This window comes from Phyllobates terribilis, unplaced genomic scaffold (genome assembly GCF_046119375.1).
Source record: "Phyllobates terribilis strain yellow unplaced genomic scaffold, ASM4611937v1 Scaffold_200__1_contigs__length_3551848, whole genome shotgun sequence".
NCBI lineage: Eukaryota > Metazoa > Chordata > Amphibia > Anura > Dendrobatidae > Phyllobates > Phyllobates terribilis.
The window spans coordinates 2,427,029-2,438,811 of record NW_027362960.1 but is presented as its reverse complement, the minus strand read 5'-3'; the positions used below and the strand labels follow the sequence as shown (position 1 = coordinate 2,438,811).

The 11,783-nt window shown below is 49.5% G+C and overlaps 1 pseudogene; it reads right to left on the bottom strand.

Annotated features, from left to right (window-relative positions):
* LOC141213641 (uncharacterized) overlaps nucleotides 1-3,763 on the bottom strand; it is a 72,490-nt pseudogene extending 68,727 nt beyond the window's left edge.
* Between the last annotated feature and the right edge of the window lie 8,020 nt (nucleotides 3,764-11,783).

The window sequence follows — 11,783 nt, the reverse complement described above, 5'->3', positions numbered from 1 at the left end:
ATTTCAGGAGAGATTGTGCAGTAATCTGTATTCCTTAGGATTGAAAGCATAATGTAATTTATGACATTGAGCAAATTCATGAAACCAGGGCTGGAGCCAACACATCTCCTGCAGACGTGAATAAATGTATATTAAAGCCATCAGTCACGCACAGCTTAGAGATATATCATGGCACAGGTGTAATGTTTTCTGTATAGTTTATCACAATCCTGTTTGAAGTTAGTTGGTTTTAAAAGAAACTGAAAAGTCAGGATAAAGGGAAACTCTGCTGTTATTGTACAGAAATTCACACTTGGCCTCACTGCACATTTAATGTTGTCGATCATAAAAGTGACGTTTGGCCAGAAAGACTGGACCTGGTCTTGTAGGGACCATATGAGCACATTCAGCAGCACAGAAGGGAGAGAAGGTAGATTCATCCAATAAGATATCAGGGATCTAGGAAGCCAACAGCATCATTACCCTCCACTTTCTCTTAGAGGCCATTATAATTTTTCTTCAAGTGATTTTCTAACGTAGATCACACGGTCTTGATTGAAAATAAAGGCAAAATAGTCTAACATCAAACGCAAAACAACCCTTTTTCCTAAAAGATAATCTTTAATAATCACAACATGACACATACAACATGAAAAAAGTGCCCATAAAAAAAGTGACTTAGTGCAGGTAGTTTTTTTTTAGATCCAGTCATCCTGCAGAGAGCTCTCTCTCTGCAAAGTGATTTATGCATTTAATGTTTTTTCAAATTGAAACCTCACACTAATATATTGCATATCCAGTGGCAAAAAAAATCTGTTTATCACCTCTGGCGGGGGTGTGGGGGAAGGGACCGCATAGGGTTAGTATCTAAAAAAAAACTACCTGCACTAAGTCACTTTTTATGGGCACTTTTTTCATGTTGTATGTGTCATGTTGTGATTATTAAAGATTATCTTTTAGGAAAAAGGGTTGTTTTGCGTTAGACGATTTTCTAACATGTCAGCATATTCTACATACGCTGTCATTTGGCTTTGTATTTTACTTACAGATGTGGGCAGGTAACGGTCAGCATCTTCTAATCCCAGGGGGTAGGTGGATCCTCCATGTTGTAAGTTCTCTAGAAAAGGGCTTTCCCAATTCACAAAGTAATTTGAACATTTTCGGATGGAGGAGAATGTTGTGGTCTAGCGGTAAAATGGTGATCACACGATTGTGATACAACTGGACTACACCACCGATAAAGCAGCCACAGCCGGTGACTGAGAAGAATCTGTGACTTCTCTGTATTCAGTGGTTACTAGTCACCTGGGTAGTCATATGTAGGAATCTCCTCTTTACACCGCTCATCACCCCTCACATATGTCTCTGTAGTATTAATATGGGTCAGATCTTCACCCTGAAACAAATATTGTAAAAGTCACAGACAGAAGGAGAAGTCCGATCTATGATCAGCTCTAATCCATCTCCAAAGTTCTCACACAAGACCTTCACAACCATTTATACATTATAGGTGAGATCTCATGATACCTTCTCTCCATGTACCTGATGATCCTGAGGAACATTGGGGTCTTCTTGTTTACAGTCCTGTGGAAGAAGAGGACGGGGACATCTCTCTGGTGTTGTCCTCTTACTGGATACATCTGGAGGAAACACATACAGGGACTGAATTCATTCTTTACATACAGATAATTACAGATCGTGTGTATTTAATCTTGTCTATTACCATCCATCATGACGTCCTTGTACAGATCTTTGCGTCCTTCTAAATACTCCCACTCCTCCATGGAGAAATAGACAGCGACATCCTGACACCTTATAGGAACCTGACACATACAATGATACTGTCACCCCCCGATCCCTTAATAGCGTTACTGTATAATGTCCCAGCATTCCCAGCAGTGTCACCTCTCCAGTCAGCAGCTCAATCATCTTGTAGGTGAGTTCTAGGATCTTCTGGTCATTGATGTCCTCATGTACCAGGGGGTGAGGTGGATATCCTGTGTTTGGACTCAGGGATCTTCCCCATCCCTCAGACACAGGGACCTGACAGTGCTCACTAGAGGTCTTCTTCACTACTGTGTAATCCTGGTTATGGAGAGACACATTAATAAATCTCACTCCAGACATTTCCAGAGTCCTCACCTCTCCAGTTCTGTCCATCTGTTATTCCCATAGATAAGAATGATGTAATGTGACGTCATCAGAATCTCTCACCTCTCCAGTAAGTCGGAAGAGGATCTCTAGGGTGAGGTATAATATTTTCTCTGCCATCTTGTCTCTGTCCATATCCATCTTTGGTAAATCATGAAAATTCTCTTCTATAGAAAATCTTCACTGAGAGGATCTGATATTGTAGAGACCTGAATGAGAAGAAGATGAGCCGATGTAACATCATAAAAACCCTGTGTAATAATACATTACTGGAGACAATGAGGAGATTTATTATTTTACAGTATTTAGTTTTCTTCTTTACACTTAGTAATAAAACCTATATATTTTTGGCCACAGAAGACCAGCAGTTTCTTCCTCGGAATCTGCAGCTGAATAAGTTTCTCACGAGATGGTGGTTTGATGGTTATTACGAGATGGTTGTTTGTTCTCGGCCCGACCCTTTCACAACTCCTGTCTCCTAGTTTAATCGCAAGAGAAACACATAACGAGAACCTGGCTTACACCTCTGGGTTTTCACAAATGCGGCATTGATAAATGTCCACCATGTAAATATGCCAAACACAAGAAATAGATTTAATCACATTAAATAAAACATTTCATTACACAATGCATCACCTGCAGCAGTGAATTTGTAGTATATTGTATTCAGTGTCTGGAGTGTAATGTCAGATATGTCGGCTGCACCTCCCGTAAATAAGGCAGAGAATTAATGAGCACATAGGAGACCCCACTAATCCCGCGGCCATTAACCCCTCCAATGTTTCCACACATTTCCTAAGAGAACACAACGGTGACTTCAAGAACTTTCAGTTTTGTGGCATTGAAAGGGTAAATCGTTCAGGTGGAGGGGAGATGGCAGAGGGGCATTGCTGAACCGTGAAGCTTCCTGGACACTGAGGCCAAATCCATCGTACCGGAGGGTATAAAGAGAAGGACGGATCTGATCTTACATTACCAGACGGGTGAAGGGGCCATATTGTGATGACTGTAAGATGATTGTGTTTCTTGTCTTCCTTTGTATAACATCTATTACATCTATTAATGCCGCCATTCATCCTGTGCACAGGAGCGGCTGCTCCAGAGACATTTATATCCTGCTTGGGTTTCATTCTTACCTTCGGTTCTGGGTAAGAAGTATCACTCCGAAACGCGTCACCTCCACCTTAATCCTCTCTGGACTCTTTCCTCCAATGTTCTGATGACGTCCCATCATTATTGTGACATAAGGTTATAAAATGAAGGAATAAAAGTTTTATGTTATTTGAGGTCCTGGATCGTCCTCTATGTGTGGACGGTTATCACTACTATCTACATTACTGTGCTGGAGCTAGGAGAGGAATAATGGCGTTGTGTGAGGACTTCTCTGGGCTTCTGTCCTTCATCCTGCAGTCGTCTGAATGGATCTAATGTGGACGGGAACCAGCTAAGCCGCATTCTGTCCACAGCTGTTACCTCACTGTTCACACCACACAGAGACCCCAAAAGAGTCTCGGTGCTGAAGGGGTTAATGCCCCCTGCGCCCAGTAATGGGGTCTCCACATACCTCCACCTGCAGAGCCGCCACCACATATATGGCTGTGCGCACAGGAGCTGTGATGAGGTCACAGGAGGGGAGGAGTCAGGGGTCACATGATCAGGGGCCTCAGTGGATGCAGGACTCTGCTGTGCTGGTTGTCATGGTGCTGGATGAGCTGAAGTTTATGTGTGGGGTCAGGAGGGGTTTACAGTGTGGATGTAGCAGAGCCGCGTGTGTACGAGGTGTACGGAGCAGAGCCGTGTGTGTACGAGGTGTACGGAGCAGAGCCGTGTGTGTACGAGGTGTACGGAGCAGAGCCGCGTGTGTACGAGGTGTACGGAGCAGAGCCGCGTGTGTACGAGGTGTACGGAGCGAAGCCGCGTGTGTACGAGGTGTACGGAGCAGAGCCGTGTGTGTACGAGGTGTACGGAGCAGAGCCGCGTGTGTACGAGGCGTACGGAGCGGAGCCGCGTGTGTACGAGGTGTACGGAGCGGAGCCGCGCGTGTACGAGGCGTATGGAGCGGAGCCGCGAGTGTACGAGGTGTACGGAGCAGAGCCGCGTGTGTACGAGGTGTACGGAGCAGAGCCGCGAGTGTACGAGGTGTACGGAGCAGAGCCGTGTGTGTACGAGGTGTACGGAGCGGAGCCGCGTGTGTACGAGGTGTACGGAGAAGAGCCGCGTGTGTACGAGGCGTACGGAGCGGAGCCGCGTGTGTACGAGGCGTACGGAGCGGAGCCGCGCGTGTACAAGGTGTACGGAGCAGAGCCGCGCGTGTACGAGGTGTACGGAGCAGAGCCGCGCGTGTACGAGGTGTACGGAGCAGAGCCGCGCGTGTACGAGGTGTACGGAGCAGAGCCGCGCGTGTACGAGGTGTACGGAGCGGAGCCGCGTGTGTACGAGGTGTACGGAGCGGAGCCGCGTGTGTACGAGGCGTACGGAGCGGAGTCGCGTGTGTACGAGGCGTACGGAGCGGAGTCGCGTGTGTACGAGGCGTACGGAGCGGAGCCGCGTGTGTACGAGGCGTACGGAGCGGAGCCGCGTGTGTACGAGGTGTACGGAGCGGAGCCGCGTGTGTACGAGGCGTACGGAGCGGAGCCGCGTGTGTACGAGGTGTACCGAGAGGAGCCGCGTGTGTACGAGGTGTACGGAGCGGAGCCGCGCGTGTACGAGGTGTACCGAGAGGAGCCGTGTGTGTACGAGGTGTACGGAGCGGAGCCGCGTGTGTACGAGGCGTACGGAGAGGAGTCGCGTGTGTACGAGGCGTACGGAGCGGAGCCGCGTGTGTACGAGGCGTACGGAGCGGAGCCGCGTGTGTACGAGGTGTACGGAGCGGAGCCGCGTGTGTACGAGGCGTACGGAGCGGAGCCGCGTGTGTACGAGGCGTAACGAGAGGAGCCGCGTGTGTACGAGGAGCGGAGCCGCGCGTGTACGAGGTGTACCGAGAGGAGCCGTGTGTGTACAAGGTGTACGGAGCTGAGCCGCGCGTGTACGAGGTGTACGGAGCAGAGCCGTGTGTGTACGAGGTGTATGGAGCAGAGCCGTGTGTGTACGAGGTGTATGGAGCAGAGCCGTGTGTGTACGAGGTGTATGGAGCAGAGCCGTGTGTGTACGAGGTGTACGGAGCGGAGCCGCGCGTGTACGAGGTGTACGGAGCGGAGCCGCGCATGTACGAGGTGTACGGAGCAGAGCCGTGTGTGTGTACGAGGTGTACGGAGCGGAGCCGCGCGTGTACGAGGCGTACGGAGCGGAGCCGCGTGTGTACGAGGTGTACGGAGCGGAGCTGCGCGTGTACGAGGCGTACGGAGCCGCGTGTACGAGGTGTACGGAGCGGAGCCGCGTGTGTACAGAGCGGTGTATATATGGAGCCGTGTGTGTACGCTGTATACAGCTGTATACTCCCAAGTTCGGTCGAGACACCGCGGCTCTTTATCAGACTGTAGAAGAACTGACACTGGACACTCGGTAAAACTGCGCTCGGACGTCTCTTGTTCCTCGCACAGATATTGATAACATAAGATGGAGTCAGACGAACCCTCCTACAAAACCTGATAAAGTCATTACTACAGGACTGGATGAGAAAGGGATTTATTCTACAAGAAACACTGGGGCCACAAATGAGAGAATCCGGGCCCCGTGGCTGGATACTCCGGACCCCCAGCGTGTTAGGACCAGACGGGGTCTTTGTCCCTGGAGCTTCTCTGCTCGGTATAATAAGACTCTGATCTTGTTCTTATAAAGAGGGTTGGAGTAAAATAGAAGCTGCCTGAATATGAGGACCTTGTCTGATCTCTATGTCCTTGTGTACAGAGCTATGGAGATGGCGCTATTCTCTCTATAATAGATGTGATGTCGCTGGAGCCCTAATATTCCTGTACAGGGGTCTCTGTAGAGATAATCTTACCCCAGCATTATGGATTGGGGGAAACGGGATTGGGGACATTTTACTGTAATTTCTCTTTAAATAAAACTGTAATAAAAATAACTGATTAAAAAAATTGGATTGGCAACTCTGAATGTCCTTGTCTATTTTGGGATTAGGAGTTAGGAGCCCAGGCAGGAGAACATTTTGGGTTTTGTTTTGGGGGAAAGAGATGCAACATTTCTCCATATAGTGTAAATATATGAAAACAGTTCAGTCCAGAAATATTTGGTCAGTGAATCTTCGTGATTTCAGCTCTGCAGGCCGCTTTTTATGTAAAATGAAACAACTTAGATGCAAATGAAGTGGAGACTTTCAGGTTTAATTAAAGGGGTTGAACAAAAATCTCCTGTGAAACGTTTAGAAATTACAACCATTTTTCTACAAAGTCTCCTCATTTCAGGGGCTCAAAAGTAATTGGAGAAATTACCTTTACCATAAATAAAATGCTCATTAATACTTTGTAGAGAATCCTTTGCAGCATTGACGGCCTGAAGTATGGAAGCCATGGACGTCACTAAACACCGGGTCTCCTCCTTTGTGAGGCTGTGCCGCCTTTACTGCAGTGACTTCAGTTGTTCCTTGTTTGTGCGTTTTTCTGCCTTATGTTTTGTCTTCAGCCTGTGAAATGCAGCTCAATGGGGCTGAGCAGGGGCGGACATACCGCTGATGCAGCTGCACAGGGGCCCTGATCAGCTGCTGCAATGTCTGGTTCTCACATAGAGCCAGCGGCAGTATTTGCAGTAAGAGGAGCGGAAGGGGCCCGTACCTGAGTCATTTGCCATCACACCGGGGCCTGCACTCTGCAGAATATGTTAGTAGGGACCCCTGCTCTCCTCTTAGATTATGCTGCCGTTGCTCTACTGTATGATGCAGGAGCACAGGATTCCTGGACACACCCTGGCTTCTCAGCGTCGTTCAGGCATAGGCAGGATAACAGGCCTGGTAACTATGGCTGATGCTCTCAGCCAATCCTGTCTCTGCCTCTTCTCCTTCCTTCTGAGCAATTCTGACAATTGAACTGCCTGACCAATGTTCACATGAGCTGTCACATAAATCCCCTCTGACCCCACTATAGCTACCTACATCCCCTGTACTGAGGGGGCTTTATTGGAAAACCGCTGCACTGGCCCATTCAGAAGCAGTAGCTACACAGTGAATGCTGCCTGAATGGCCAATGCAGCCTTTCCCAGATAAAGCCATCTCCGTGCAGGGGGTGGTAAGTGGCCACAGGGGGGAGGGTAATGTGATGGCCCGTTGCTGGGGTCGAGCAAATTGGAATAGTAGGGTGCTCGACCAGAACAACGAGCCCAATGTAAGTCTATGGGAAACTCGAGCATTTTTCAGGCGGCTCCCCCCGGCGGTCGACAGAGGGCCTAAAAATTGTCCAAATCGATGGGAACAGTGCTCAAATGACATGGGGACAGCATGGGGAAGACCCCTGTAAGCATTTCTGACTCCCAGGTCACTGCTGTCAACAACGTTGTCAGAGTATTACGCCACTTTTACGGCCTCACAATAAAACATACCAAAACGAAACCAAAATGGATTTTCCTGGGATATATGTTAAGGAACATCCTTTCCATGACATGTACAATGTATATAAAGCAAAATAAATAACCACAAACAAAAATACTCTTCCACACCTTGGGCTATGTTCACACGTAGCGTTTTTGATGCATTTTTGCACTTTTGCATTGCTTTCAACAAAGACAAATGCATTCACTGGGAAATGTCATTTTAACATTTTACAACCTTATCTGGCCATGTGGTGTGTGACACATCATCAGACACATGCATACAGTACTGAAAAGACATGGGAACAGCATGGGGAAGACCCCTGGAAGCATCTCTGACTCCCAGGTCACTGCCTAAAAGTGTGCCCATCATAAGTGATCTTTGGTGCATGCGTAGATGCCTCCCGTCATGCACCTGTCGTTGCAGACTTGCAACAATCACCGTCCATGTCCTTGTCCCAGTGCAGCGTTCAGTTGTCCCTACCCCATTCCTTGGAAGGAAGGCGGAAGCTTTTCATAACCTCATGCCGGCGGCGGCCGGGTGTCCATACTCGGTCCCCAGCCGCCACTGTTTCTCCCGGTGTCACCTCTGCCTTCCACAAGCACGGGTCCCACAACATTACCCGTGCCCTCCCCAGTGCACTTACTGGGAGGGACCGCCTAACCCCAAACACGTGGTCAGGTGAATGTGGCCAAGGACGGTACGGAGCCAGTCCACAACTTTTTTTGCTGAGAGTTGTATTTAGCTCGGTGATAGGACGGGCATAGAGGGAAACCGTATCTACTCCGGCTGTCATTTCTCCATCACCATGTTCCGCCCATTGTCACACACGACCATGCCTGGCTGTATGTTCAGCAGAGACACAGATCAGGCTGCTGTATTACAGCTTTCAACAACTCTGCAGCGCTGGGCGGTTTGTCAATTAAGCATTAAGCATGTTATCTTCAGCGCTGTTAGAACCCTCCTGTTTGTTTTTTTTCCTTCCTGTGTTTTGCGGTCATGTGACCATTTGCCTTTATATTCCAGCTCCGCCCTTTTGGCTGTGCTGGACTTCAGTTTTTGACTGTTTCTCTAGTCAGCTCGCTTGGTCCTTCTGGGCCTTTAGTACCTTTTTGTCAGTTTGTATTTTTGTGTTCTGCAACTACTTCTCTGTTTAGTAGGTGTCCCATTTTTGTCCCAGTCCTTAGTTCTTTTAGGGACCCCTTCCCTAATGCTATAGGTCTCCGTTCAGACTAGCTGAGGACTAAGGCGGGTCTGTTCGCTAGGAACAGGCAGCCCGCTACATCGTAGGGATTCAGTTTAGTCTTACTGTAGGGACAGCCTTCCCCTATCTTTCCTTAGTTCATGTTGCAGATCATAACACCTCCTTCTCCTCATCCCCCACCACCATATCACCAGGGTGACCGTGGTCCGTGATGCAACACCCACATAATTTTTTTAAAGGGTGTTTATGATGCCCGTAAAAAAAATGTTTTATACAGTATGTATGGCGGCAGGGCAGGCTAGGACCTCCAAGGTATAGAGAGCCAGTTCATTCCACGTATCCAGCTTGGATACCCAATAATTATAAGGCACAGCGGAATCACGGAGGACGTTGGTACGGTCGGTAAGGTACTCCCTCAGCATCTTCACAAACTTTGCACTCCTTGTGAGAGTACCCCGCACCTCAGGGCCTGTGCGATGGGAGGGTCTGAGAAAACTCTCCCAGAACTTTGACAGTGTTCCCCTGCCTCTGCTGGATTGAAGTTGTGTCTCTTTTGCCTGTACTCCTTGGTTGTCCAATGAAGTGTGCCCTCTGCCGCCAGAGTTTTCAGATGGGAATTTTTTTAATAGTTCCGCAACAAGGGCCTTCTTGTACAGCCCCATTTTTGTAGACCTGTCCACCTCAGGAATAAGAGATATAAAGTTCTCCTTGTAGCGTGGGTCTAGAAGTGTCACCAACCAGTAATGACTGTCACCCAAAATTTTGAGAATGCGAGGGACATGGGAAAGGCAGCGTAACAAACTCAGCCATGCGTGCCAGACTACTAACAGGCAAGACTTCCGTTTCCTCACCAAGAGGATGACTGACCATGCTCTCCTCCTCCTTCTCTCTGTCCTCCGGCCATCCACGCTGAACAGACGGTATGACAGCTGTGCAGGTAGTACCGTCTATAGTGTATGAAACTAGCTCCTGTCCTTCCTCCTCCTCCTCATTGTCACGCAATCCACGTTGAGATGAGATGAGGCTTGGCTGTGTGTAATCACCCTGTATGGTTCCTTGCTCCATCTCATCATGCTCCGCCTGCAATGCATCCTCTTTGATTGTGAGCAGAGAGCATTTCAGAAGACATAGAAGCGGGATGGTGACGCTAATTATGGCATCATCACTGCTCACCATCTTGGTGGAGTCCTCAAAGTTTTGGAGGATGGTACATATGTCTGACATCCATGTCCACTCCTGAGGTCTTATGTGTGGAGTCTGAACTGAATACCGATGGCCTTGTTGATGCTGGTATTCAACAACTGCCCTCTTCTGCTCACAAATCCTTCCCAACATCTGCAGTGTAGAGTTCCAACGCGTGGGGACATCACACACCAGTCTGTGAGCCGGAAGCTGCAAATGCTGCTGAAACACTGGAAGGGTGGCGGAAGCTGTAGCTGACTTTCTAAAAGGGGCACACAGGCGGCGTACTTTAACAAGCAGATCCCGCAGCTCCGGGTAGGATTTGAGAAACCACTGAACCACGAGGTTAAGCACATGGGCCAGGCATGGTACGTGTGTGAGCTCGCCTCGCCTCAGAGCCGCCACCAGGTTCCGGCCATTGTCACATACGACCATGCCTGGCTGTAGGTTCAGCGGTGTGAGCCACAGATCTTCCTGCTCTTTCAGAGCTGTCCACAACTCTTCAGCATTGTACGGTTTGTCGCCTAAGCATATTAGCTTCAGCACAGCCTGTTGCCGCTTGGCCGAGGCAGTGCTGCAGTGCTTCCAGCTTGTGACTGATGTGGTCATTTCGGAGATGGAGGCTGAAGAGGAGGAGGAGGCTGAGGAGGATGAGGTGCAGGAGTTGTAGACCGTGGGGGCAACCCTGATTGACCTTGGGCCCGCAATCCTTGGCGTCGGGAGGACGTGTTGCGTCCCAAGGTCCGACTGGGTCCTGGCTTCCACTATGTTAACCCAGTGTGCCCTCAGCGAGATGTACCATCCCTGCCTACAAGCACTTGTCCATGTGTCCGTGGTCAGGTGGACTTTATCGGTAACTGCGTTGTTGAGGGCACGGCTAATGTTTTGGGACATGTGCTTGTGTAATGTGGGGACGGCACACCGGGAGAAATAGTGGCGGCTGGGGACCGAGTACCGAGGGCCGGCTGCCGCCATCAGGTTGCGGAATGCTTCCGTCTCCACGAGCCTAAAAGGCAACATTTCGAGCGCAAGCAGTCGTGAAATGTGATAATTTACTAGTGTGGTCTGTGGAGCGTTGGCTGAATATTTGCGCTTGCATTCCAAGGACTGGGGTATGGACAACTGAATGCTGCGCTGGGACAAGGACATGGACGTGCTTCCTGATGCTGCTACTTGAGAGTATGCAACGACAGGTGCAGGGCAGGAGGTATCTTCGCATGCAACATTGACAGGGGATTGGCTTGCATGCACAACAGCGGAAGAAGCAATGGTGCCACCCGCAGACACTGTTCCTGGACCCTGGGGTTCGGCCCACAAAGTCTGGTGCTTTGCTGCCATGTGCCTGATCATGCTGGTGGTGGTCAGGCTGGTCTTTTTGCCACCCCTGCTGATGCTGGCCTGGCAGGTGGTGCAAATGGCCTTTTTGGGGTTATCGGCAGAGTCTTTAAAAAACAACCAGACTTGGGAAGACCTAACAGTTGTACTGGCAACTTCCTTCGTGTTGGTGTTACAGGGAATGGTTGCCTGCCTTGTGTCTGCGGCTACCACACTGCTTCTTCCTGCCTGTTAGGGTGCTCTGCCTCCCTCCCCCTGTGTGCTGCTGTCCTCGCTCTGCATGTCCTCCTGCCTGGTTGGGTCAGTTACTATATCGTCCACCACCTCGTCTTCCACTTCCGCACCCTGGTCCTCCTCCTGACTTTCTGGCAATTGTGTCTCATCATCGTCCACCTCTTGTGACACTTTCCCACCGTCGCCTTCATGTGACCGTGGCTGCTCAAATATTTGGGCACC